We start from the raw sequence: 27,734 nt of genomic DNA on the forward strand, positions 1-27,734 counted from the left end.
ATTGTGTGAAGAAATACTTCCTTTTGTTTGTTTTAAACCTGCTGCCTATTAATTTCATTTGGTGACCCCTAGTTCTTTTGTTATGAGAAGTAGTAAACAACACTTCCTTATCTCCTTTCTCTACACCAGTCATGATTTTATAGATTCTCCACTGTACAACACACATGAACTTAAAACTTGAGGGCTAATGCACCCTAGAAGGTGTACTTCTAGTTCTTTCATGAAAGCTGCTCTCATTGTGCACATTTCTTTTTGTGTCCTCATAATGCTTCCTGACACATCTGTGCACATGTGATTGCCCAATGTTTGCACTCTTTCAGGTCATTGGAAGAGCATTCACTTTTCAATGTCAAGCAGCTGGCATTGAAGGTGATGCTTCATTTTCTGATTCTCTTTGCAGCAGTCACAAGTATTGGGGCCACTGATGTAGCCCCACTTTACCAGTGAGTCTCTAGGCTGGACAGCTCCAGTCTGTAGCTGATTAAGGCAACCCCACGTAGTCCAGGTTTGATCAGCACTGGGTGGTAGGTGCTTGACTGGTGGGACCCAGAGTGCACAGGCTACAGTATTGTTCCCTACCCGTGTTAGCAATAACTGAACCCTTGTCCGTTTGGGTGATAATGTTAGGGATTTAATGGTGGTGAGAAAACTTAGTCAGCACTTCAGTCGGTTCAGCATCAGTATTATATAGCGATGTCTGGGATCTGCAAATTGCCCTCTGCACTCTACTCTACAAGCTCAGGAGGAGCAATACCTGCAAGGATGAAGAGGCTGTTGATGTAAGTCGGTATCCCGTAATATAGTGGCAGGCAGTATTAAGTACGGGGTCTAGCTTATTTGTGTGAGGGAATTATGCCCACGCCGCACAGCATATTCAGCAGAGGACTAGCAAAGTGCCAGTGCTGTGGATCACAGAATGGATAGGTTGTGCCCCACTTCGATGTAACTGGCTTATTTTGTATGCTAATCTTGGCTTTAGTTTTCTTGACATGGGCTCTAATGGAGAGTGAAATCAAGAGTAAACCCGAGGTACCCAGGATTTATGGAGTAAGTTTTGTCCCAAGTCAGCTGATGTTGAGTTTGCATCAGGCCTCTTGGTTTTTGAGATGGAATGCACTGACTTGCGTCTTCGCTGGTTTTGTATGCAGTTGTTTGGCTATATAGTGCTTGTCTAGTGTGTTAAGTGCATTCACCGTATTACTCTCTAATATGCTCCTTGTGCAGTGTGGTAACACATAGATCATGTGTGTAGGTAAAACATGTTGTGTCAGGGTAGCTTGGCTGGTCGTTTGTATAGATGTTGAATAATATAGGCGCTAAGACAATACTTTCTGTGAGGGCATTCTCCTGTTGTTGCCTTCAGCTCCATTTGACACATAAGTTCACAATCTTTTGTTCTCTGGTATGGTCTGTATTAATTTGTTCTTTGTTATCATGAGTAGCTAGGCAAGGTATCCACAATGATTGACTATCTCATAGCCAACTGAGAGATCAACAAACACTGCTCCTGAAATCAATCATCTTTCATATTATCTTTGATATGTTATGTCAAACCCGAAGCTGTCTAATAGATGTCCGACTCGGGCAAAAGCCAGACTGTTCATTGATAAGAAATGGTACTACCACTTTCCCACTCTGTGCACTGATGGATAAATAGAGATCTGTTTATACTATAGTTTGCAGAAACAGAAAATATGACTGCATTTTTCATATCATATCAGAGGGATAAATATGCATACTCTATGTTTATAGCAGCTACAACATATTTTAAATGCAATTTTCCAATATTAAAGGTTGAAAATGGTCTTCTGGGTTGATAACATTTGTTTCTTAAAGGAACTCAAACCCAACTGATCAAAGGATCAATATGACTGATTCTCACACGCTCCTGTCACTGTTCATCTATTGACTGATTTCAGCTACTGTTATATCAAACCAATCACTTATTCACAAGTAACCAGTAAAAAAATAACTTTTTGTCAAAGTAATAAATGGGATCTTTGAGAAATAAGAAAGTTTGCATGGGAATTACATATTTATTAATTCAAAGAAAAAAAGGAATATTGAACAGTTTCCTCTTTTAGTGAGCACTGTACATCCTGTGCACTGAATTAGGAAGGGATTGGGAGGATGGGGAGGGAAGAGAAGTGTGTGTTCATGTGTTAAAAACTGTATTATATTGTAACCCGAATATCATTGTTCTAACATGGGAGCAGGTTGGGGTGGAGGTTGTATGTTCATTTTTATGTTTAAATAGCACAAACACATCGAAATAATGTTTCCTTTTCCCACTCTTCTACACAATCCCTAATTTTCATTCCAAATGTTTCCCTGTGAAAGCTGATGATACAAAACTACAAAGAGTATCCCTCTTCCACAACAAATCAATTCATTTGCAGATCAGTTGCACTAAATATCTGATCACTGAGCTAAATATACTTTGTGTAAGATTATTACCACTCTCAAAGCAGGGAATCTGAAGGGATATTAGAACTATCCTGAGCTCAAAGTGTCCTAGAAACTGGATAAATTTCTACATTTGGAGAAATGCCACAATATTTGCTGCTTAACTATGATAAAAAGAGTTGTATATGTAAGCAGTCCCAGAAAATCAAGCAATTTCTTAGATTCTGAAGGTTTTGGTTCCTGAACATTAAAAATCAAAATGACTCTGAGTTAGGTCAAAATTTGATAACACGAGCAATTATCCCATTTCATTCCCTAGAACCAGACCAGCTAAAACCCATCTGGCCATCTTTGGATTGATATTGTGCTCATCCATTATAATTATAATTGTAATTTAAGAACAGATTACTCAGATCACAAGCCACATGTCAGAGTAGAGGTATGCACCCTGTATATAGCTTACCCAAAGCCCGAGATCTTTTCCCACTTCAGCTAGCTGGAACACCATAATAAGTATAATTGCCAAAATAGTAGGAAAAGAAGCTTTTTTCATGCTATTACCAGCTTTTCTCACAACACGGCAGGATGACATATGCCACTGTTTTTCTATGCAATGTGCTGCATTGTACAGTAATATCCTATAATATTATGCAATATCCCATGTAAAAATAAATGGAGCAATACATACAGTATTAAGGTTCAGGAATCAAGAACTCAAATGAAGGCATAAGGTTGAAAGTTGTGCCCCTTGTGCGGTAAGTTCTCTCTTTACATCTTTTAAAATTATTTATCAGCTAATGCAATATATAGCATAATGCAACATGGAATTACTTATGTAACCATACATATAACATATTCTGTTGCATACAGTTTTTAATCTTGGCTTGATTTTCAAGTCTCAATTAGAGCTGCCAAACAATTTTGAAGAATAGTTATTCATCTGTTACAAAATGTGTAAGGATGATCTTACTGTCACTGAAAGCAGATGAAAGTCCTGCTTTTAGGATCTTGGACCTGATGCTGCTCCCACTGAAACCAGTGGGGAAATTATAATTGATTGTCCTGACAATCATCTGTTCAGAGAGTCATCAAGGATATATTAGATATACCAGGGTGACGGCGTCTTATTACTACTATAATATGTAGGTACAAATGCATCCTTTGTGAAGCATAGCAGCATCACCAGCACCACAACAACTGTCCATAGCAGAACAAACTGCAAATAATAATAAAATAAAATAATAATAATAATAATAAAAATTATTAATAATCAAATAAACATATCACACAGCAATTTGAAGTACATGATCCTACCTTTTGTTTGTTGGTTTCATATGTAAATTTGCCTGATTCTGAGTAGAAATATTGTCAGATTTTAAAGACATCCACTTGCTCACTCTTCTGAAGGAAGAGCATTATGACAATGGTTATCTGAAAAGGGTCATAACTGAGCAAAGGGAAAAATACTGTTTAATGTCAGGGAAAAATTCAGACTGAAGAATGTCCTAAAGTGTTGGAAGTCCTTTTCCTTGGACCATTTAATACAGATTAACACTGGTGAATATATTATGGGTAGAGTTACAGATATTACAGTAAACAATCCCTACAATTCTAGATAATGTGGAATGCATCAGAATCTTGCCATTATCAGATATAGCTGAAACTAGGTATGGTTGTGATTCATTCTACACACCTGAAATTTTTAAAAAAAAAAGTGAGAGTTGTTTAACTCATTCTTTTAAATGGGTGTAAATACATTTAAATACATTCAATTCCTGAAAGACTGAGATTGGCAGACCACAAGCATTTTCTTTTCTTGTACAGGTCATCATAGGTACAGGACTTACAACAATGACCACACCGCACATGAAGCCAGGGAGTGGGGGAGGGCATTGTCCAGGTTTGCAGGAGGAAGGATAGCAGTGCTTTATGGGTGGGGGTGGGGAAGGAGGACAAAAGCTGCTGCAAAAACTGTGGGTGTTGACTTCCTCCTTAGAGCGTATGGATGGCCTTATTTTTAAAATATTGGTCTGGGCACAAGGAGATCTGGGATCAGTTCCCAGCTTGGCCACAGACTTCTGGTGTGATCTTGCGTAATTTAATTTTTCTGTTTCAGAGTGGAAACAGTGTTAGTCTGTATCAGCAAAACCCATCAAATTAGGCCTGACTAAAGACTCGGAGTAGATAGTCACTACAAAAAGTAATTTTCCCTTTGCTGATACTCACACCTTCTTGTGAACTATTGGAAATGGGCCACCTTGATTGCATTGGCCTCGTTAGCACTACAAAAGTAATTTTCCCTCCCTTGGTATTCACCCCTTCTTGTCAACTGTTGAGAATAGGCCACTTCCACCTTAATTGAATTGTCTTGTTAGCACTGACCCCCAACTTGGTAAGGCAACTCCCATCTTTTCATGTGCTATAATATTTATTCTGCTTACTGTATTTTTCACTCCATGCATCTGATGAAGTGGGTTTTAGCCCACTAAAGTTTATGCCCAGATACATTTGTTAGTCTCTAAGTCGCCACAAGGACTCCTCATTGTTTTTGCTATTTTTTGTGTGATTCAGTTCACCAGCTGTAAAACAGAAATAATAATATTGCCTCTCTCCCATGCTTTGTCTGTCTTGTTTACGTAGCCTGTACCTTTGACGTCCTCTTTACTGTGTGTGTGTACTGCTCTGACTTGGGGATTTAAGTGCTAATAAATGCAATAAGCAGTAATACCACCCCCACCCCCACCACCACTCATTTGAGTGGAGTGATGCACATACTTATGTGTTTGTAGGATCAGGCCCTAGGTTCCATATCCTGCAATTTAACTACATAGGCTATGAACATAATTTTAGGGATTGTGGAAGGTGTACCTCTTTAACACCCACTTGGTGAGAGGGGAGGTACTCCTTTCTCAGAAGACAGGTCACAACCCTCTGGCTGTGCTGTTCAAGACATCTGCCTCATTGTGGTGAAAGTTAAAGCAATCCAAACACACACACAATTGGGTTCTGCAGCCCACAAAAAGCAGAGTCCTAGGCCCAGATTTTTAGACGTATTTAGAGTGTTGCTGTGCTCAGAATCGCAAGGCCTAACTTATTTATGAGTCTAAATTTCATTTTAAAGTGATTTAGGCACTTAGGAGTCTAAATCCCATCAACTGTCAATGGGATTTTGGCTCTTAAGTGCCTAAATCCCTTTTGAAAATAGCCAAAAGGAAAAAAAAATGAAAACAGAAAAGTACCATCCTTTCCCCTTTTCGAGAGGGCCGGGGCAGCCCAGTCTCTCAAGCAATTTTTCTGGTCAGCAACCCTGGCTTCCAGGGACTGGTGAATGCTGAGTTGGAGTCCTGCTTCTTCAGAATGTTTCCCTGCACTGAGCAGGGAGTCTCTCGTTTAAGATCCTGTCCATCTCCAGATTTGACATGGCTTAGAGGTATGCCAGGCTGAAGTTGATTGTGCTCAGAGAAGCTCTTTAACCTCTTCCTGCCTGGGGTGTGATCTGCCTTGAGATTCCATAGACACAGAGATTGAGATTCCATAGACCAGAGATTCCATCACTGCCCAGGAGTACATGTCTGCATTGCTGGGTTTCTTTCCTGTGTGATGTTGTACTCTAAAACTACAGTGTTGGAGAGACAAGTAGCATTGCATAACATGAAAGTTCCTTTCCTTCATTGTATTTAACCAGTGAAATGGAGTGTGATCTGTAATGAGGAAGAAAATATTATCCAGTGAATAGTATCTATGGGCTTCTATGGCCCATTTAACTGCCATTTTTCTCCCCCAGCCACCCAGTAGGCCTTTTGCATGGGGCACAGCTTCCAACTTAGATACAAGACTGGGTTCTCCTCGAAGTTCACCTCTCGTGACTATATTATCCCCATGCCTACACTGGAGGATTCCATCTGTAAAACAAACTCTTTTGAAAAATTTGTATTAAAGAGGACAGGAACCTGGCACAGCCAGTCTTTCAAAGGTCTTAAAGGCTTCCTCCCAATCCTTGTCTCACTGAACCATCTTCACATTCCCATCTTTTATCAGGTCCACCAGAGGGGCTGCAATGGTGGCAAAACTGGGAACAAAGTTCCTACATTAGCCAGCTAGTACAAGGAAGTGCCTCATCTACCTCCTTTGAGGAATGGACATGCTGACAATACCTGGCCTAAGCTGACCTCCTTCCATGATACAACCCAGGTAAGTCACTTCCTGATTCTCCAACTTACATTTTGCTTGATTGGCTGTAAGGCCTGCCTCAGCTGGAAATTGTAGGATAGTTCAGAGCCATCATTAATGATCATACCAGTTGTTGCTATATATAACTCTCATCTAAATATACAGCAGCATACTGACGGTGAGGTCTGAGCACTCTATCCATTAATTGTTGAAACTTTAGATTTACTCCATGTAGGCCAAAGGACATTGCCTTGAAGCAGAACAGTCTGAAGCATATTGGGAATTCTGCTGTTTACTGCAATGCAAGTGACAAGTGGATCTTTTGTAAGAGCTAAAGTAGATATACCTAGTATAGTTTGCTAAACATTCCAATAGCGCATCCACTCATCGCATCAAGTACACATAAAACTTCAAGACTTTATTAACTTTTTGGAAGTCTGTGCAGAAACATGTTGAGCCATTGTGTTTGGGGAAGAGAATGATGAAATTTCATCAGTCACTTTGGGTCTCCTCTTCTACCCCGAGATCCAGCATAGCCTGCAACTGCTCCCAGAGTGTTTCCCACATCTTCTGAGGTACGGGCTGACTCGATGTGGTTATGTATCAGTGAGGAGGCAGAGGAAAATACATGGGGAAAGGCCTCAATGAGATGTAAAATCTGAACTTTTTGCTCGGATAGGAGTTTGGTGCCCATCTTCACTTGTGCTGGCTCTTGGTGAATGGATGCTTAAGGCTCCAGTTCTGACTCTGGTGAGTAAGGAGTTATTGACACCCCTTTTCTGGTTTTCCAAAGGCTTCAGAGGTTCACATAGTAAAGCTTTATTTATTTCTGCCTCCTGGGCAGGTGGACCTCTTAGTGCACAGGGCCAATCTAAGGAACCACTTAAAAAGCTCCTGGCCATCTAGCTAACAACTTTGATTCCATGCTGGGAAGCAACAACCGTACTTGATCCCCCTGTTGGAAAGTCTGCAGGTCATCCTGATAGCATGTTTACTCTTGTGCTTGCTGGGCCCACAACAGATTTTCATAAGCAACCTCCCCTAGCACCTTGAGGCTCTCCCTGAGCTGTCTAACATACTGGACTATGCTGGATGGCTTTGAGTCTTGCTCTTCACAGCCCTCAAGTAGGAGGGCTAATATTCCTCAATCCTGGAATACAGAAGTTTGAAGGGAGAAAATCCTGTGGAAGTTTGTGGTATTTCCCATATAGTGAACAAAAAAGGAGGAAGTAACTGGTCCCAATGCTTGGGGTCAGTGTCCACAAATCATTTTAGCATCACCCTCAGGGTTGAATCGCTCAACTAATCCACCCATTTCTGGATGCTGGACAGAGGTCCTCAGCAACTTGATCTTCATTAAACAGTATAGGTCCTGCATTATCTGATCTGTGAATATTTCTTGAGAGATCCCTACTTGAGAAAAGAGATTCCAGGAGCTCTGGAACAACTTTGCAACATGCAGAGGAGTGCGTAGCATGGTCACAAGAGTGTATTGATGTCTCACCACACTTTTTTCAAGGTGGCCTACCATATCCATGTCAACTTGGTCAAAGGGAATGGGATCAAGGAGTCCTTTGGGATAGTTAATTGGCACTAAGGACAAGAGTCAGAATATTCTCTGACCCTGGTGGATGCCAGGCCAGTAGAAAGGAGACAATATTCAGGACTAGGACTTTTCCTAGCCTAAGTGTCCAGCACAAGGGTTGTAGTGTGCTATGCACAAGAGTACCTGAGTATTAGTAATTGGGTCCCTACCTCTCTGGTTTATCACACTCAACACAGTATAGGCATTCTCCCCAGAGAATAAAAATGGGCCACTGCCACTGGCATTGAAGATTCTACCACCTGATCATTCACAGCGTTAATCTGATTGTAGGCACTGCTCAGTGTAGGGTTCATCCCTTGTTCACAGACAAAACCTGTTTCACAAGCTATGGCTTCTAAATCTGTCAGTGTCTCCTTTCTGTGACCTGTATGGGTGAAATGTGGATCTCAAACTACCCATAAGGGGGTCCTCTGGTTCTCCTTATGCAGCTAGTACCACCATTCCCAGAGTCTGGATTCCAGGCTGAGCCCAAACCTCTCCATTGCAATTAAGCAGCCCCTTAGCCTGAGTCCCACAATCCCAAATCAACTGTTGCCTGCAATGTGCAGGAGGTCAGACTAGATGATCATGATGATCCCTCCTGACCTTAAAGTCTATGAGACATGGGCCAGCCATGAGTGTTTAATTGCAGTGTACACATACACTCCAGGCCAGAGTCTTAGCTGGTGTAATTGTCATTCTTCCATTGATTTCAATTTACAACACCCAAGGATCTGGCCCTCAAATTTTAAAAAAGTGGTGTAGTCATGTGGAAAATTAAAGTTACTAGTGTCTAAAATGATAAGAAAAATACAAAAGATAGGATTTTTGTTTTGTTAAAAAAGAGGAAATACACACACTTAACATTGTTTAATTTACCTGAAGAATGCAGATCTTTCATGAATACACTCTGAATGTCCCAGCATGCCTTTGGTTTTAGTAAAATGTCAATAGAATGCAGAAAGTGGAGTGTAGAACAATTTATAGAGTAGTTACTTTTAAAAATATTTAATCCAATTTACTAGGTAAAGAAAAGTTCTTAAAATATAAGTAATTTTTTTGGAAAATCTTTGCTAAACAGAAGAAACCTGAATTAAGGATGCATAGCAAACTGCTGCTTAAGTTGCTGGCAATGAACTGGAGAATCCTATTTTAAAGATAATAGAAGTGAGTCACAATTGGAATTTAATATTAACTATGCCAAAGAATATGTTCCAGAAATTGAAGCCTATGATCATTTCTTTTACACTTTTCTGTTTGTAATAATCTTAGAAGTTCAAAAAATTCATTTTTCCCTTCAAAACTTTTCAGAGCCAGCTCCAGTGAAAATGCTTTGGTTGGGAGGATAAAATGAACAGGAGAGGAACTAACTAAAAACATTCTTGAAAGGGTGTGGTTTGGGAATTCATAGATTCATATTGATTTGAAAGTAATGAGTTGTGGTATAATTTAGCATATTTTCTACAAGGATCATTAACATGATTTGTCATTTAAGTGTCATTGCATGCTCTTCCAGCTATTAGATTTGAGTTCTTGCAATAGTCTCCAAAGCCACTCTCATTCATCTAATTATTATCAGTCCTGCCATCTTCCATTTCATACACCCAATTAAAGGTGGAGATGTACCGTACATATTCAGGTTCTGTTTTGAAAAAGTAGTTTTTACAATGTGAGTGTAGATCCACCGGCTGTGAACATTGCCACTATCAGTTTGTTCATAGAGTAATCTCTTCAGTGTGGGCAAGCAGCATATTGATTAAATAAGGCTTTGGTGAAGCTAAGCATGGTTTCTTTTACAAGTAAATCATTTTAATCTATAACTGCTTCTATCCTGAAAGAATTTTTCTCTCCTGCAGTTCAGAATACTTGTTATCATACATGCAGTGAGTGAAAACATTAGACTGCACTGGAAATAAACAGATATTCTAATAAATATATATGATGGTATACATTAAGCATTGTAAGATATTTCTTTAAGTTCTCCAAATACCTAAAGGTTTTTGCTTGGTTTCATAAGAGGAAACTTTGAGTATCATTAAAATACCCTCAAAGAATGCTTAGAACAGGATGATTTGATGTCACTTATGTTCAGGCAAGCCTCCTTACTCCTTGCTTCTCTTCCCATGTCAAATGACTGCCTATTGCTTCCTGGAGGTAGCCTCAGATGGGTGACCGAATATATGCAGTGGTGAGCTGGAGCCGGTTCGCACCGGTTCGCACGAACCGGTTGTTAAATTCTGAAGCAATTTTAGAACCGGTTGTTAACCCGCTTCCCTGCAGGGGGCGCTGAGGCTTTGATGGCCTCTGGCCGGGAAGTGATGTAATTCCTCCTCCGGCTGCTGGGGGCGCTGCGGGAGTCACGTGGGCTGCCGCCTGGCCCTGGGCACAAGCTCTGGTGCTGCTGCTGCTCCCCTGGCCCTGGGGCTCCCGCTGCTGCCTGGTGGGTCCCCAGCTGCTCTGCTGGGCCTGGGCTGCGTCCTGCTGCTCTCCCCATGAGTACCCACCACCCTGCCCGCAGCCAGCCCCTGCCTCCAGCCACCCCCGCACCCCTGCACCCCCTGCCTCCAGCCACCCCCTGCCCACAGCCAGCCCCCGCCTCACCCCTGCCCTGCCCGCACCAGCCCATCTCCAGCCACTCCCGCACCCCCTGTCCGCAGCCAGCCCCTGTCTCCAGCCACCCCCTGCTCTGCCTCCAGCACCCCCGCAACCCCTGGCCGCAGCCAGCCCCTGCCTCCAGCCACCCCCTGCCCGCAGCCAGCCCATCTCCAGCCACCCTGCACCCCCTGCCCTGTATCCAGCCACCCCTGCCGCACCCCCTGCCCTGTATCCAGCCAACCCCTGCTGCACACACCCCATGCCCTGCTGCAGCCAGCCCTGCACCCCCTGCCCGCAGCCAGCCCCTGTCTCCAGCCACCCCCTGCTCTGCCTCCAGCCACCCCCGCAACCCCTGCCCGCAGCCAGCCCCTGCCTGCAGCCACCCCCTGCCCGCAGCCAGCCCATCTCCAGCCACCCCGCCGCACCCCCTGCCCTGTATCCAGCCAACCCCTGCTGCACGCACCCCCTGCCCTGCTGCAGCCAGCCCTGCACCCCCTGCCCACAGCAGACCCCATCTTCAGCCACCCCCTGCCCTGCCTGCAGCCAGCCCCTGCACCCCCTGCCCGCAGCCAGCCCCCGTCTCCAGCCACCCCCTGCCCTGTCTCCAGCCAGCCCCTGCCACACTCACCCCCTGCCATCTCCAGCCAGCCCCTGCTGCACCCCCTGCCCTGTCTCCAGCCAGCCCCTGCCACACCCCCTGCCCTGCCCGCAGCCAGCCCCTGCCACACCCCCCTGCCCGAATCTAGGCAGCCCCACACCCCCCGTCTCCAGCCAACCCCTGCCGCACCCCCTTCAGCCCTGCCCAAAGCCAGCCAGCCCCGCACCCCCCTGCCCTGCCTCCAGCCAGCCCCTACCTCCAGTCAGCCCCACACCCCCTTGCCTCCAGCCAACCCCGCACCCTCCTCTCTCCAGCCAGCTCCGCACCCCTGCCCTGCCTGCAGCCAGCCCCGAACCCCCTCCCTCCAGCTAGCCCTGGACCACGCCCCTGTCTGCAGCTGGCCCCATGTCCACTGGTGCCCTGCAGTTCCCAGGGCAGTAACCTGCACACCTGCTTCAATGAGGGGGGCAGGGAGTAGCTGGGACCCACATGTGCACACCCTAGGGTGACCAGACAGCAAGTGTGAAAAATTAGGACAGGGGGTGTGAGGTAATAGGAGCCTATATGAGAAAAAGACCCCAAAATCGGGACTGTCCCTATAAAATTGGGACATCTGGTCACCCTAGCACACCCCCAGGGAGTGGCAGGGACCTACACATGTGAAACAGAGCTCATTTCTAGTTCAGGCCCATCTTTTTAAAAAAGAACTTTTGGCAGGGTTAACATACATCCGTATTTTCCCAGACATGTCAGGCTTTTTGGTTCTTAATTCACCGTCTGTGAGGAATTTTTAAATTTTTAAATTTTAAAAATTCCTCCCAGGAAAATACGGACGTATGGTACAAAAAATACATACTGTGGCACATCCCTTAAACCAGAACTTTATATAGGGAACCGGTTGTTAAGATTTTGGCAGCTCATCACTGAGTATATGAAGACAGAAATCCAGTGGAGGGAGCCAAAATTGGCTCCATTGTACGATGTAGTGAGAAATGCAGTACAGTTGAGAGGTCTGGATCAGATCATCTCTTTCTCTTTTCCATTTCTTCCCTTCTCACTATCAGCCATATGCATATTTATCTTCAACCTCATTTTAGCTTCTAGAGACCAGACTATCATTTCTGGCCAGCTCCTAGACACTCTTTATGATATGATCAGTTCTAATTCTTTGTAGTTAGGAAAAGGAAGAGAATGCTGAAGAGTGAGGAAAGATGACATGGCAATCAGTGATTTAAGTCTAGTGAATGTAATACCCCTGTTCTGTTCATAAGCAATAAGACAACTAGTAAAACTGCCATGGATTTCACTTATTCTGCAGGATGCAAAAAACTTGAGAGCCTTGTTTCTGACAGTGTAGTGAAATGCTGATACTATTACTTCTAAATTGGGTTGTGGTTTTTTTTAAATATGAGATTGTGCCTCAATTCTTTTATTAAGTGCCATAAATAACAGTAGCTGTTCCTACCTGGGGTTTTTGATGTGGACACAGCAGCAAAATGAGGACAGGCACATGCATGGAATTAAGTGGCAAGCCGTAACTTTGATTAAACTTTAACACAAGGGAGGAGTATTACTTGCCCATCACTCATGCTCTCCTATACCGGCTATTTAATTGGTTACAGTGCTGGGCTTACAGAGCTCTTTACCGTATTACCCATAATGCAGTGTATGCTCTTCTCAGTCTACCGCATAGGATTCAACTCTCTCTGAGTCCTAGCATCTTCCCCACAACACACACAAAGGGGACAAAGGGTGCACTAAGGTTGGGACCTTGAAAGAGCCACAAGGTCTGATCCTATCCCATGAGCCCAAAGCCTATCACCAAAATCCCAGGTCTTTTACCTTTCAAAACTGTTCATTTTATTCTCTTAAGTGCACTGGAAATTGGCCACAAATTGCAATGAATAAACAAATCCACCCCCGCAGTTAGGTACTAAGCACATTCCTGCTTAATCCACTATAACTTGCAGGTCCTGAAAGGAAGGCAAAAATCTCCCTGGTCCTCTGCCAATTTTGGCCTATGGGAGAAAAATTCCTTCCTGGCCCCCTAAACAGTCAATTGACTAGACCTGCAGCATCTGTCAGGCCGGGTTCCCATTTCTAGTTCAGGTTGGTAGGGTGGGCTGCTGGAATAGCCTGCCCTGGGCTGAATCCTGGGAGCAGGGGAATGCTGACCAAAGGAAGAGGGACACTGGAGTGGGGAGGGAAAGAAGGGAGACATGGATAGCAGTGAGAATGAGGCAAGCCATGGAGAGATGGTGATGAAGCAGGGTGAGAGGAGACCAGAGAAAGAACCAATCAGCAGGTGTGTGGTACAAGTTCAGATGTAAGCCTATTGCATTCTTGGATCTATCTGTTAGGGGACAGCAGAAAAGCTGACACAGTGTCTCTGTATCCAGTTTCAGAGTAACAGCCATGTTAGTCTGTATTCGCAAAAAGAAAAGGAGTACTTGTGGCACCTTAGAGACTAACCAATTTATTTGAGCATAAGCTTTCGTGAGCTACAGCTCACTTCATCGGATGCATACTGTGGAAAGTGTAGAAGATCTTTTTATACACACAAAGCATGAAAAAATACCTCCCCCCACCCCACTCTCCTGCTGGTAATAGCTTATGTAAAGTGATCACTCTCCTTACAATGTGTATGATAATCAAGGTGGGCCATTTCCAGCACAAATCCAGGGTTTAACAAGAACGTCTGGGGGGGTGGGGTAGGAAAAAACAAGGGGAAATAGGTTACCTTGCATAATGACTTAGCCACTCCCAGTCTCTATTCAAGCCTAAGTTAATTGTATCCAATTTGCAAAGGAATTCCAATTCAACAGTCTCTCGCTAGAGTCTGGATTTGAAGTTTTTTTGTTGTAATATCGCAACTTTCATGTCTGTAATTGCGTGACCAGAGAGACTGAAGTGTTCTCCGACTGGTTTATGAATGTTATAATTCTTGACATCTGATTTGTGTCCATTTATTCTTTTACGTAGAGTCTGTCCAGTTTGACCAATGTACATGGCAGAGGGGCATTGCTGGCACATGATGGCATATATCACATTGGTGGATGTGCAGGTGAACGAGCCTCTGATAGTGTGGCTGATGTTATTAGGCCCTGTGATGGTGTCCCCTGAATAGGGCCTAATAACAGGGCCTAATAACATCAGCCACACTACCAGAGGCTCGTTCACCTGCACATCCACCAATGTGATATATGCCATCATGTGCCAGCAATGCCCCTCTGCCATGTACATTGGTCAAACTGGACAGTCTCTACGTAAAAGAATAAATGGACACAAATCAGATGTCAAGAATTATAACATTCATAAACCAGTCGGAGAACACTTCAGTCTCTCTGGTCACGTGATTACAGACATGAAAGTTGCGATATTACAACAAAAAAACTTCAAATCCAGACTCCAGCGAGAGACTGTTGAATTGGAATTCTGCACTGAGCATGCTCTGGTCCTGAGTTTGAGTTCAAGATAAGATACAGCAGTAGCAGTCATCCTTTTGGCTTATGTAAAAGAGGGTGGGCTAAGAGTCCATTATTCTAGTCTTTAATTATACAAACAGTAAGAACGCTTTCCTCTTGTTAAGGCATTAGACTGGAATTTAGGAGAGTTGGTGCCAGTTGTTCTGCAGAGGTCCAATGTGATGTTGAGCAAAATTATCTAATGCTTACACACAAGGGGACCAAAGCAAGGCTGCATGGATAGCCCTAATTTTGTCATTTCCTAAATTTTGAGTATTTGCCTTTGTAACCTTGATGTTCTTCGTTATGTAAGAGCTGGTCAGACATTTCAGTGGTAAAATTTTGAGTTTGCTGTCATTTTTTTTCAATTTTCTTGATGGAAAATAGAAACAAAATATTTTGGTTTTGGGTAGGTTTAAGCTGAATCTAAATATTTTGCTGTATGGAACTGAAACTAAAATATTTAGTTTTCAATCAGTTCAACATTGAGCTTCATCTGCCTATGGTGCCACAGAGATTGTGAGTGGTACAAATGCCCAGATTAGAATGATTCCTACTCTTCTCTATAAAGTGGGATCCGTGACTAGACTACATCTCAGTCAGGCATCATGGGAGAAGTTATACATAACAGATTATTTTTAAGCCTTTGAAAAAGGATAGGAAATTTAAAAGAATGTTTCTTAGGTTGCAAATTCAAGTGCTCAGAAATTAGGAAATACCAGATGCACAGACAACTGTGCAACCTTAATCCAGCCACTTGTTTGTTTTCATTACAATACAATACTTAATTACATTATCAGTTACTATTTTTTCCACAGGATACCTGCTTCATTCAGTGCACAGACCGAAAACACAAGGGAGACAAATTAAGGTTGTATGAGTGTCTTGCAACCTGCATAAAAAAATTTAAAAGCCAAACAAAACAACAATAAAAATGCCCTTGTTTCTGTACACAATATATATTGCAAAGAAAAACCTACATTAAAAGTTTGATATATAAAACTATCCAATATATTCTTTTATTTCTTCTTTTGAAACTTACTTTGTGCGTTGTATTCAGCTGTGGTGCTCTGTTCTCTACATCTTTGGATGCATTCCGATGAAGTGAGCTGTAGCTCACGAAAGCTTATGCTCAAATAAATTTGTTACTCTCTAAGGTGCCGCAAGTACTCCTTTTCTCATTTCAGAGGCATTTTTAAGGAAGCTCTGTTGCATTACTAGTCCTAATCTCAATACCATAGCCATAAACAGAATTCTGATACAGTTAAATATAGCACAACTAAAGAGTAAATAGTTTGAATGCACAGTTTACCAGAGAATCAGAAAAAGAATGAATGTGAAAAATATATTTTGATTGCAGTAACAAAACAGAAGAAACTTTGTTGGTTTCACAACTGATTTTATCAAAGGGAATATTATGTAAATTTAATATACTAGTGGAAATTCTCCAACTTCCTTACCCTGGCATTCTTTATTCTTGAACATAAAGAAGCTTATACAAGTCTGCCTTGTCCCACATTTGCATGGCACTTTCTTATAGAAATTAGATTATACACTAGTTTGAAGTAAATTCATGCAGCTAATACATTTATCTTTAAAAGACCAGATGGACAATTTGGTAGTTAAAATGTGGTTTTAAAATTTTAAACCTTAAAACCAATTTCAATCACCACTATTTGTATTCCTTCATGCTTTATAAATACAATTTTTGACCTAAGCTAAGTGATATTTATGTTCACAATATACATTTAGAAAGAAGATTTTTATATTGTGCTTTTTCCTTCATGGTTACTTTGTCTTTTCTAAACAATATGCCTTGCAACCCATTTTGTAACAATAACTTGACTACTTTTAAGTTTGCATCATTATTTATTGTCTATAAAACAGAATGTCAGTCTTCCTCCCTTAATTATTATTGTTGTTGTTATTAGCAGTAATATTTGTGCAGGAATGGAGGGAAAGGGAAGTGATTGTCTCTCAGAATTATTGTCCTCTTCATCTAACATATTTACCTGAGTGTCCATTTAACCCCTCAGCTAACTGATATTCTCCTATATACTTATAGGTAAATTTTAAACATTGCATGAGCAAACAGACAGGATTAGAAGTAATCTAGGGAACTGGATTTGTGTTGTGTGAGCAAGCCAGACAGAAATGTGAGCCCATTCAATTAGAATGATTTTGGTGGTCTTACTTGAACTTCTTTGATTAGAAGTTCATCAAATCATTAAAAGCACAGCATTGGTATTTATTTGTGCTTGATTTTCTCTTACCTTTCAAGATTGGACATCATCAATTTTCCTTAGATTGTGTTCCAAGAGCTGGTGATGGAATCAAATTCTGATTGGTCTAATAGCCACTTGAGGGGAGAAATGGAAATGTGCTACAACTGGATCTGTTTGTCTATGTGAGGAGAATCAAGGGCTGAAAAGTGAGAGAGGCAGAAAGCAAACCTAATTTACTTAGTTTTGAAAGAAAGAGAGAAAACAGAAGTTGTTTAGAAATGCATTTTAAAGAAATGTCTATTTTTCCTATTCTCTTCTCTCTCATAATTCCCTCCTCTCCCCCAAAGGATCACAAACATCCGTTTCGAAGCTCTGAGGAGCTCTTCATTTTCCTGGGCTTTTTATAACTGTCTACCCTCAAGGCCCCATATCACAGCCATCATCCCTCAGGACAAGCAAGACAATATGAGATTCCCACTGGAGCTCCTCAGCACATCATGCAGCTCCATAATTAGCCAGAGGAGCCTTTCCCCCAGGGCTGAGTACTCAGTGCTACTTCTGCAGTATTCCGAGCTAGGCATTTTGGCAGAACTCCCAAAAAGTTTGGATAATTCAAAGAGGCTGCTGATGCACATCCAAACTTTTGGATACTTATTTCAACTAAACTCAAACAAAACTTAAAGTTATTAAAAAGACAATAAAAGATACAGGCAATGCTAATTGTGCAGTCTCATGGAATCTCCTTCCAGGTATAAGTCCACCTAATATGCAGAAGAGTATACGAAAATACAAGCTTAAAAAAAACACATTGAAATTCTTTTCCTCACAAACAAAATTAAATGTGGCACACTGAGGTCTTTGAAATCTCTCTCTCTCTCTCTCTCTCACACACACACACACTCCACAGCAACTTGCTCTTCTCTTTGTGCATTTTCCCCCTTAGTATAGCTACTAAATTGAGAATAGTTTTTATTTTAGCAGTGTGACTTTTCTGTCTGCCTAAGTTAATGTTTGTGTCTATTATTCACTCATTTCTTCCCAAACTCTTTCTTTCCCTGTCTGGCTTTCTTTGCAACTTCAGAATATCCCCGGGAAGAGCTTTGATGATGGTCAAATGTAACTCCATGATAGTAGTCATCATGGGAATGTCATCATGAAATGTGGGGTTCTGCTTCAGTCCCTCCTGACCCCAGGTGTGTGACGCTTGAAGTTTAGGGATTCAGGTCTGCCCGCAGTCACTTTAGATGAAATTTCTGGAGTAGCTGTGTAATGCTGTGTGAGGGCTAGATAATATAGTACATGCCAGCATTCGATAAGTCTCCTTGCACTGTACAGTTCACCATTTGCTGGGTAGCAGTGTTATTTTTGCTACATTTGTTTGGAGTGCAGATGGTGCAGGGCACAGCAAATGGACTGTAAAAATAGATTTATCTTTGCTGTGAGGAAGATTCCTTAGAAATACTTTGTGTTAATGTTATCCTTGTCAAAGTTGTTTGTGTGCATATATAGGTATATAGAAAAAGAGGCAAAATTGGAGAAAAAAATAAAAATCTCAGGGACCAAAGAGCAAGAGCAAATGGATGAATGAGAAGAAAGTCACATTTTAATGTAATATCCACGATGAGAAAATCAAGAAGGAAAGATAGAGTGGCGTTAGAAAACTGGGTGAAAGAAAAAAAAATGAGGCGGAATTGGGTTGAGGGAGGCCATATGTGGCCTATTATAGGCTTACTGACATCAGCACAATCCTGTCATGAAATCCATGCAGGCAAATCTCAAATGTGTGCATAACTCCAGTAGTGTTCTGTATCTGTGTAAGTGTGGGCTGCATGGATCTGAATGCTGGACTGGTGCCTTTCAGCCTGATCATAGCCCAGTGAAGCAAATGTGAGTCTATGGTCGGGCCCCTTTCTGGGCAATTACTACCACTGTGTTTGTGAAGACATTCCATTATGTGGTATGAAACTTTCCAAAAGGGGGAGAAAAAAAATCTGCCCGAGGCAGACACTCAGCATGGAAATTTTTAGCTCAAATGTTTTAAGTTTGACATTTGAAAACAGAGCCTTAAAATGGAATGTGTGGGACAGCCTTAACAATAGCCATCACTGCCTATGCTGTTTATAATATGGAGTGTACATTGTTATGTATTGTGGGTAAAAAGGTTTGGATGAAAACTTTCACCCAGATCCAGTGGTCACAATCCCCAGCACCTATCTGGAATTTTAGCCTTATACAGTTAGTTGTTATATATGTACAAAATAGTTCCACTTAATGCACCAGATGAAGTGAGCTGTAGCTCACGAAAGCTTACGCTCAAATAAATGTGTTAGTCTCTAAGGTGCCACTAGTACTCCTTTTCTTTTTGCGAGTACAGATTAACACGGCTGCTACTCCGAAACCAGAAACTATCTTGAATTTTCTCTTTTTAGTGTTTGCATAATGGTAATTTAAACATAACTGAAAGAGATATGACTGAACTAGAAAGCATTATCTTTGTAATTTGAGGATGAAAGAGGACCCAAACTAAGAAAGAGAAATTGAAAGAGCACTGCTCAGCAACCAAACACACTCTCTTGTTGAGTATTCTTTCACTTACATATAGAGAGTCTAAAACATCTATGTGGCTTTGTTGACCAATCACATACCACAAATTATGAATAGTTAACAGTGGAAGACAAAGAGAAGAGTTTGCAAACAGCACACAGGGTGCAGTACAATCACATCATTTGCAAACAACTTCAACTAAGGATTTCATATAAATTCATAAAAATCTGCTTGCAGATCATTCATTCAGAGAAAAAAGGGCTACACTATAAATTATTTTATACAGTAGTCATCCAGTTAATTGTTAACCATGGGCTTACTTTTGCTCCTTTTGCAGTCAAAGAGATTTGCTATTGACATCAAAGGGAGAAACATTGACCAGTATATCATAAACAACAGGGGTCACCACCAGGTCGTGGGAAGACTGATTTAGTCATCAGGCTGGGTCAGATACCAAGAATTCAGAAGCTGAGCCAGGCTAGAGAGCAAACCGAAAGTCCTGTGTCAGGAGGTAGGCAGGGTCAGGCTGACAAGAAGATCAAAGGCAGGCAGTAGGCATATACAGGGAAAAGGAGGCAGGCAGGGTCAGGTTGACAAGGAGATCAAAGGCAGGCAGTAGGCACATACAGGGGAAAAGGAAACAGTCCTAAAGCCAAAAGAACCCAGTTACATGGACAGCTTCCTGTTCCTGTGCTTGGCTTAAATAAAAGCTGGGAACCAATCAGGACCCCCAGTGTTCCACCAATCTGATCCCAGCACTTGAGTCCTCTGTCAGAATTTAGATTCTATGTTAACACCAGTTAGTAGGTGGCAGGTTGGAACTGCCAACTGCCTAAGAGCCCTGTAAACTATGGTTTAAAACCTATGATCCCTGGCAGATGGAGGCACCAGCAGGGGACATCTTTGCCTAAAGACAAATTGATGCTACAGTTGTTCAAGAAAATCCATGGGGGGGGGGGGGCAGAAATGTGAGTGAGGCAGCACTGGTGTGGCTCTAAGGACCAGCCATTATGTACTGACAACCACTCTTAACTGCAAGCTCAGTGTTTCTTCTTACTCTCTTGTAGAACCACTTGTGTGTAAGCCCAGCAATCTTACCACCTGCCACTGCTTTCTACCGTATTGGCCCTTTGATCTGCTCTTAGAAGGAGCTGGTTGCTAGTCTGTGTTTCTCTTCAAGCCCCTCTCAACCACTCAGAAGGCTTGGGAATGCACCTAAGAGCCATCTCGAAGAGGGATCAGGAACATTGACAATGCAGGTTTTCCTCATCCTCCTAATGATGGCAAATCAAAAGGCTGAGAAGGGTCAGGAGAATGGAATGGAGGGGAGGTGAATATGAAATGAAGAGCTCAGTCAGATTCTACAAACAGGAAGCCAGTGTTTGCTTCCTTCTGCAAGTGACCATTGGTCTTTGGGAGTGAGGCATTGAGCACCTTCAACTTCTGCTATTTTAATAAAAATTGAGAGCACTCTGAGCAGTGAGATGAAAAACATCTTTGAAAACAAAAGGAAGAGGGAGATAATGAATTGGAAACATGAATTTATTAAAAAACAATAAAAACAAAACCAGGACATGAAATGTCTTTTATGTATCTTATGCCTCCATTTTTAACAGTGAAAATGATATCAGGTGTCCTTTAAAGAGTTGCTGTAAACCTTTAGAACCTGTGTGAGTGTGGAGTGTGAGTATTAGTATTTACAGGAGACTTCCATAATTGCTGCTAGGCTCTTCCAAGCCCAAGAAAGAATTTATTTGGCTCAGCATAGCCTGAAGGTTGGAAACCACTGCTCTAGGCAACAGACATTATGGATATTCATCTATTAGCTTAGCCTATGTTTCCGTGTATGTGGAAGGCTGCATCATTTTTAGCTGTAAAAGAAGAAAAAAACTCAGAAATGTTATTTTTACTTTAATACTTGAGGGTTTGTTTCTAGGCAAAACATAATTTAAAACAGTATTTGTTTGTCAAAGGGGAGGAAGTTGGGCAACATGAGTTTACATTTACCTTCTGCTGAATTCTGAATAGCTGCAAACTTCCATTTACCAGTGTACATAAATAATTATTTAGAACAGACTTATTTAATTGCAATAATAATGACCAATTCTCTTCATTGCTAGTGACCCACTCATAACATTCTAAATTTCATTGTTTGGCATTATCAGTTAATCTAAAATGAAGTTATACAAAAGCTATGGAAGACTGAACATCACCAAGTAGTTCCTACTTTTTGAAGTCTTGAAAGCTATTGTTGTTATAATAGATAGAGCAGAAGATGGAGCAAAAGATTAAAGCTTCTTGCTGGCATATGGAAAGATGTATACTGCTTACTACTTTGTGAGTAGACAGGGGAACAAACATACGGGCAAAAGAACAAATCAAAATGAACAATACATTGAAGACTATAAAGTATCTAAAGCACATATGTCAAAGGAAGAAGAGAAAAAAATGGGCAACACTTATTTAGATTGTAAGCTCTCCAGGACTATATTCTGTCTACATAGTGCTTAGCCAAGTGGGGTCCCTTCTTGGTTGGTCCCTACTACCATAATAAACATGAATAATAATACGACGAACAGTTAAGATAAGATTTGTTTTGTGATGATGCTGTATTTTCTGAGATGGAAATGGAATATCATTTTCCAGCTCACCACCCTTCCAGTGAGGAATTGTTCTCTATATACATATTTTGATTTTTTTAATAGATCCAAAATTTAAAAATTCATAAATAATGGACCTTCCCCCACATCCCAGGGAAGCTATTCTACAGATTAATACATCTCAACGTTTAGATTTTTTTCCTGATACTCATGATATCATTTTCCTATTCTAGTTTCGTCCCATTATTTTTTTCTTCTGGTCCCATATGAATTACTCTTCATCTTTTAAACTTACAGCCTCGAAATATTTATAAACTTTTGTCCCCTCTTAATAACTATTTAGTCAAACTATACATATTTACTCATTGCCCATAAGGCAGTCATTTCAGTCCCTTCTAATTTGTCAGTATCTTTGTGGTAATGCTATGCCTAAATTTGAATAAAAATTCCAGTAATACTGCAACAGAGCCAGACAGAGATGAACTGTTGACTGCCTGCTCCAGAACTTGTTGCCTTTTCACATGCACGCCAAAACTCACATCAGCTTTTTTTTTATTATTTCTGTGTTGTCTAATTTGATATCTACTATCACCTCTAAGTTCCTTTCCAGCATTACTGCTCATCAAGTTTCCTCTAACTGAGTAAATTCTTTGTTAATGTATTAGTTCACATTTTCCAGTTTTTGAACTCTAGGATAATATTTAATTCAGTTATCATTTATCATATGGCGTATAGACAGAGAGATGTTGAAGTATCAGAGAACCAAATCATGAAAGTTACTGATCATGCAAAGGGCACTCACAAGTAATACCCACTAGACCACTGGAGTATGGGTGTACAAAACCTCTGAATATTTAGCCTAGCATGTTTAAGTGCTTTCCTTCAAAAACAAAGTTTTTAATAAAAATATTCTTAACGATAGAAATTGATTTGTATAGTTATCCCTGTGGACTAGTAATGACATATACATTGTGTGTGTGTGTGGGGGGGGGACGACAGGGAACTTTAGGAGAGACAATCATTGCACTTCATTCCATATTAGTATGCATTTCCAGTTTTACCTCTGAATCAAATTAACCCCATGTCCCCAAGGAGCAGAAATCTGATGCTGTTTGAAACATATCCAGTCTTGCAAACCTTTATTCATGAGAAGATTAATTAATCTTCGGTCAATGGGTTTATTCATGTAAGTAACAGTTTGCAGGACCAAATCCTAGGTCATATTCAAGAGAAAGGAAGGACACAATACTTCACCCTTATTGGAAGTAGGATTGACAAAACTAGTAATAAAACAGAAGGAGAAAATAAGATGATATTATTTTAAAAATGAGAGGAAAATAAAGTATGTAGAGACTTTGGGAATATTTAAAAAGCAGAGGAATCAGGTTAATAAAGGGTAATGTATGAAATGTCTGCAACAGTGTCCTAAACAGTGCAAAATTCACCTAGTTATTTCTTTGATTGCAAAATTGAAAGTGAGCCCAGTTTCACTGAAAGTTTTCCAAACCTTTCAAGTGAACCTTGTGATGATTTATGGTTTCATGTCCAAATCATGCATATCATGCCGTTTTAACAGGCCCACAAAGATTTCAGTATACATCTTTATCACATATTTATCTGACATTGTCATGGACATAGCTGTGTTAAACAAAGTAAATATTGATATGAGAAAATGCATATAGCTCAACTCAATACAAAATAACAAAAAATAAAATAATTGAAAATGAAAAATGTAACAGAGAACTATAGTAGACTTGGAAATCTGCTACAGAAAGCAATGATGTAGATCAAAATTCAGATAAAAGCTCTAAAAGAAGACAGAAGAGAAAAATCTAACAATGATATTATGAATAAAAAATACCATACGAAGTCTACTAACAGCTACTTAAATAGTGAAGCTGATTGAAGAGTGCAAAGATCAGAATTAGCAAATCTGAGGCTGTTTCTGAAGGGAAGACTATATTGTTTAAGAGTCAGTAGAGAATAATCAATCCTGGTAATATAGAAGCCACTAGAAAGTGGCCAAAATACAATAACTAAAAAATACAGTTATGCTATTTGTGTGTGTATATATATATACACACACACACACACACACTATCTATAGTACCATGGAAGAATGAGTCATATTTTTAAATTGGTGGTGGTGAGAGTGAGAGCGGAGAATAATATTAATGTCTTAGAAATGTATTTAAATAATATTAAATTGAATCTGAGATTTTCAAAACAGCAAAGGAATTTGGACACAGAATGCCCATTAAATTTATGAAACTGCAAGTGGGATGTGGAACTGTTATTTCTAGACAACGGACAGTAGTAACCAAAAATCATGTAACATGTTCTGGCTTACTAATGGTCTGTGTAAAAGTTGATAGTTTCATTCCATTTCAGTTCCATGAAATTAAATAGGAATTGGATGTCAATAAAGCAGGTCAGGATATGTTGTTTGTTTCCATTAAAAATTGATAAAAACTAAAATATTTTGTTCTGTAAAAATTGTCTTCAAAAGCTTTCTGGTTTTCATCAACAATTTACCAAAAAACTAAACATTTTCATTTTTGCAACTAAAAAGTGTAGCCAAACCCCCCAAATTATTCAGTTTCTTTATGACCCATCCCACAAAATGTCTCAAAATGTAAAATAAAAAACAAACAAACATTATTTTTAATGAAAAAAGCTGTATATAAATTACAAAAAAATTGACTACCTCTAGTGTTCAAATCACTTAGGCAGATTTGAAAATCTCAGCCTGGATGTTAACTCTGTCCATATATCAGGTCAAGTTAAAGACTGTGGGAGAGCCTAGCTTTTATCTTGGCCTGTTTCCTCATCTAAAAACTACAAACTGCCTTGGTTTCACAAGGATTTTATCTCATGTTAGTTACCATGTGTTAGCTAACTTGATTAAAAAACACACCTTGTTTCCTAATGAAGACTAGGCCTGTGAGTAAAATGAAAAGTACACTGTAGGTTACCGGTAATAGCAGTAATATTGTTTGTTATATAGTAGGCAAGTGACATAAAATCCCTCCTCATCACTAAGTATGATTGTTAGTTTTGGATTCGATGTTTTAAGGGATTGAGATGCTTATCCTTTTTATGTAGACCAGATTTAGTACTAGCAACCAAAACCTTGTAACAGCTGATGGATCTGTGATGGTCTGTGGGAAAGGTGGTGGCCTCATTTCATTTTCTAGCCGGCATCACAAAACTAAATATCACTTTGTTAGCACTCTTGTGGCAGTTTCATCAGTAAGGTTCCATATGTAACGATGATGGAAACTGAAAAGCCCTCTATTCCTGAGAGCTGATTCTTCCAGGCCACTGCTCAAGTAAAGTGGTATGGGAAAACTGTACTGTTGTTACTATGAGTAAACAGAGAATTTAAGTCTCTAGTACTGTCAGACCTGAATTTTCATGACTACTAAAATAAATATAACAAAAATGAATTTGTTTCAAATGTTAATTTAATTAGCACTTAAAGTAAAAGCCTCCTACTTTTAGAACCAGAGACTGCAAAAAGCAGCTATTTTGTTCACATTTTTTTTTTTACTCACAGCCAGTAGAAAATAGGCATATGTCTAATTATTAGCACTCAGCTCTTCAATTTATGAAGTTTCTTTCCTTCCTATTTCAGTCTTTTGGGTTTTAATATTATCCCAATACATGAGTATAGTTATTTTTGTTTACTCATCTATGAATGAAAAGTCTCTTTTTTATAAGTAACATTTTACAAATTTTAGCCTAATGGATTCCTGGAAGAAAGGTCACTTTACGTTTACAGGATGACCTTTAATTTCAGATGTGATTGTTACATTTAGTTTATCTTCTGGAAAGAAAGCTAAATAATGTCAGCATTCTGCTGGCAGATCCATCTCATAACCAAATCTCTTGGGATTAGAAGCAATGGAATGATAAATGATATCCAATATCCTAAAACTTCAAATTACTACACAAAACCCCAAAGGCATGACTTTTTAAAATAGGAAGATTTTAAAACTTTTTTTTTTTTGGCCTTAGAATCAGAACTCATGTAACATTAGAGTGGGAAAATACTCGAAACAGCCAGTTCAGTAACGGCTTTATTAGGTACAAAACAGCCTCTGTATAGGCTGCCCTCACTGCAGCCCTACCAAACGCCAGTATTTCATAGGCCTGTACAAAAGCCAGTTTGGGCTTGAGTGTTTAGTCAGCTCTAATCCTGGGCTTGGTCTTCACTCCTTGAGTTTTACTTGCAGCTTGGAGACCACAACAAACTCCAAACAAATCTTGGATGTACAATAGTGAAGTCAATGAGTTTCATGATGAAAGTGTCAAGTTTCACCACCCCCTTCTTTTCATACTTTTTTTTTTTTGTCTCGAGGACCCCTCACACTCATTCTCCCACAAGCCCAGGAACTTCATCCCAGACCATAGCTGACATTTTTAGAGGAGGGAGCTCCCTGCATGCTTTTCATTCATCAGCTGTAGGAAAAGGAAATGCTGCTCCAGTCCTGCTTCTGCCACTTCTAAGTTTCTTTAATAGAGCTAGGAGAATAATTAGCTTTTTTGGTTTGGTGGTAGTTCTAAAGAATTGGCTTGGCATAAAACAAAATCTGTTTGTTTTTTTTAGATTTTTCTGATGAATTGAAAAAGTTCATTTTAGGTCCATTCCAGAATGGTATTCACACCTGGGTCTGCAACATCCCAAGTGAGTATCAGAACCACTGAGCTACAAGTTATGAGGGAGGGAAAAGTGACAGCATTATCACCTCCTTCTCCAGCTACTTTGTAAATGGAAAAAATAGTTATCTCAAATTCACTAATAGTTTTGTGTTGATCAAAATGGCATTTTATCAAATAAATTTTATTTGTCTGAAAAGAAATCACATGGCTTTGCTTTTCATCTTATTTTGAGACCCGAACCTAGACTCTGGATGGGGGAAACAGACCAACCTCTGGCCATCTTGAAAATCCAGAAAATGGCAGGCTTTATCAGACAGTTCTCCAAAGAACTGAGAAGTTTCACCATAATTTCAAACATGCAAACAGGTAAGCCATTCCAGTGCAAGTCACTTTTTATGTTACAGCAGCATGACTACACTACTGGTTTGCATGAGTGCAGTTACATTTGTGTAATTACACTAAGACAGCAAAGAAAACAAAACCAAAACATAACAAAAAAAATCCACCTAACATAGCTGTAGCACTTACCACACAGTAACGGAAGAATAATACAGTAATTCCTCGCTTAACGTTGTAGTTATGTTCCTGAAAAATGCGACTTTAAGCGACACAATGTTAAGCAAATCCAATTTCCCCTTAAGAATTAATGTAAATACAGGGGATTAGGTTCCAGGGAAATTTTTTTCAGCAGACAAAAGACTATATTATATATATGTATAAACAGTATAAGTTTTAAACAAACAATTTAATACTGTACACAGCAATGATGATTTTGAAGCTTGGTTGAGGTGGTGGAATCAGAGGGTGGAAGGTATTTCCCAGGGAATGCCTTACTGCTAAATGATGAACTGCACTGGGCTGAGCCCTCAAGGGATAACACAT

General features: G+C 40.3%; 1 long non-coding RNA gene across 1 annotated transcript; it reads left to right on the plus strand.

Moving 5' to 3' along the window:
- Positions 1–3,110: 3,110 nt before the first annotated feature.
- Positions 3,111–27,379, plus strand: LOC141985948 (uncharacterized). The gene is made up of 3 exons (XR_012639072.1): positions 3,111–3,161; positions 6,445–6,597; positions 27,085–27,379. It is a non-coding gene; the product is annotated as an uncharacterized LOC141985948 (long non-coding RNA).
- The last annotated feature ends 355 nt before the right edge of the window (positions 27,380–27,734 follow it).

Source organism: Natator depressus, chromosome 4 (assembly GCF_965152275.1).
Source record: "Natator depressus isolate rNatDep1 chromosome 4, rNatDep2.hap1, whole genome shotgun sequence".
NCBI classification, from domain to species: domain Eukaryota; kingdom Metazoa; phylum Chordata; order Testudines; family Cheloniidae; genus Natator; species Natator depressus.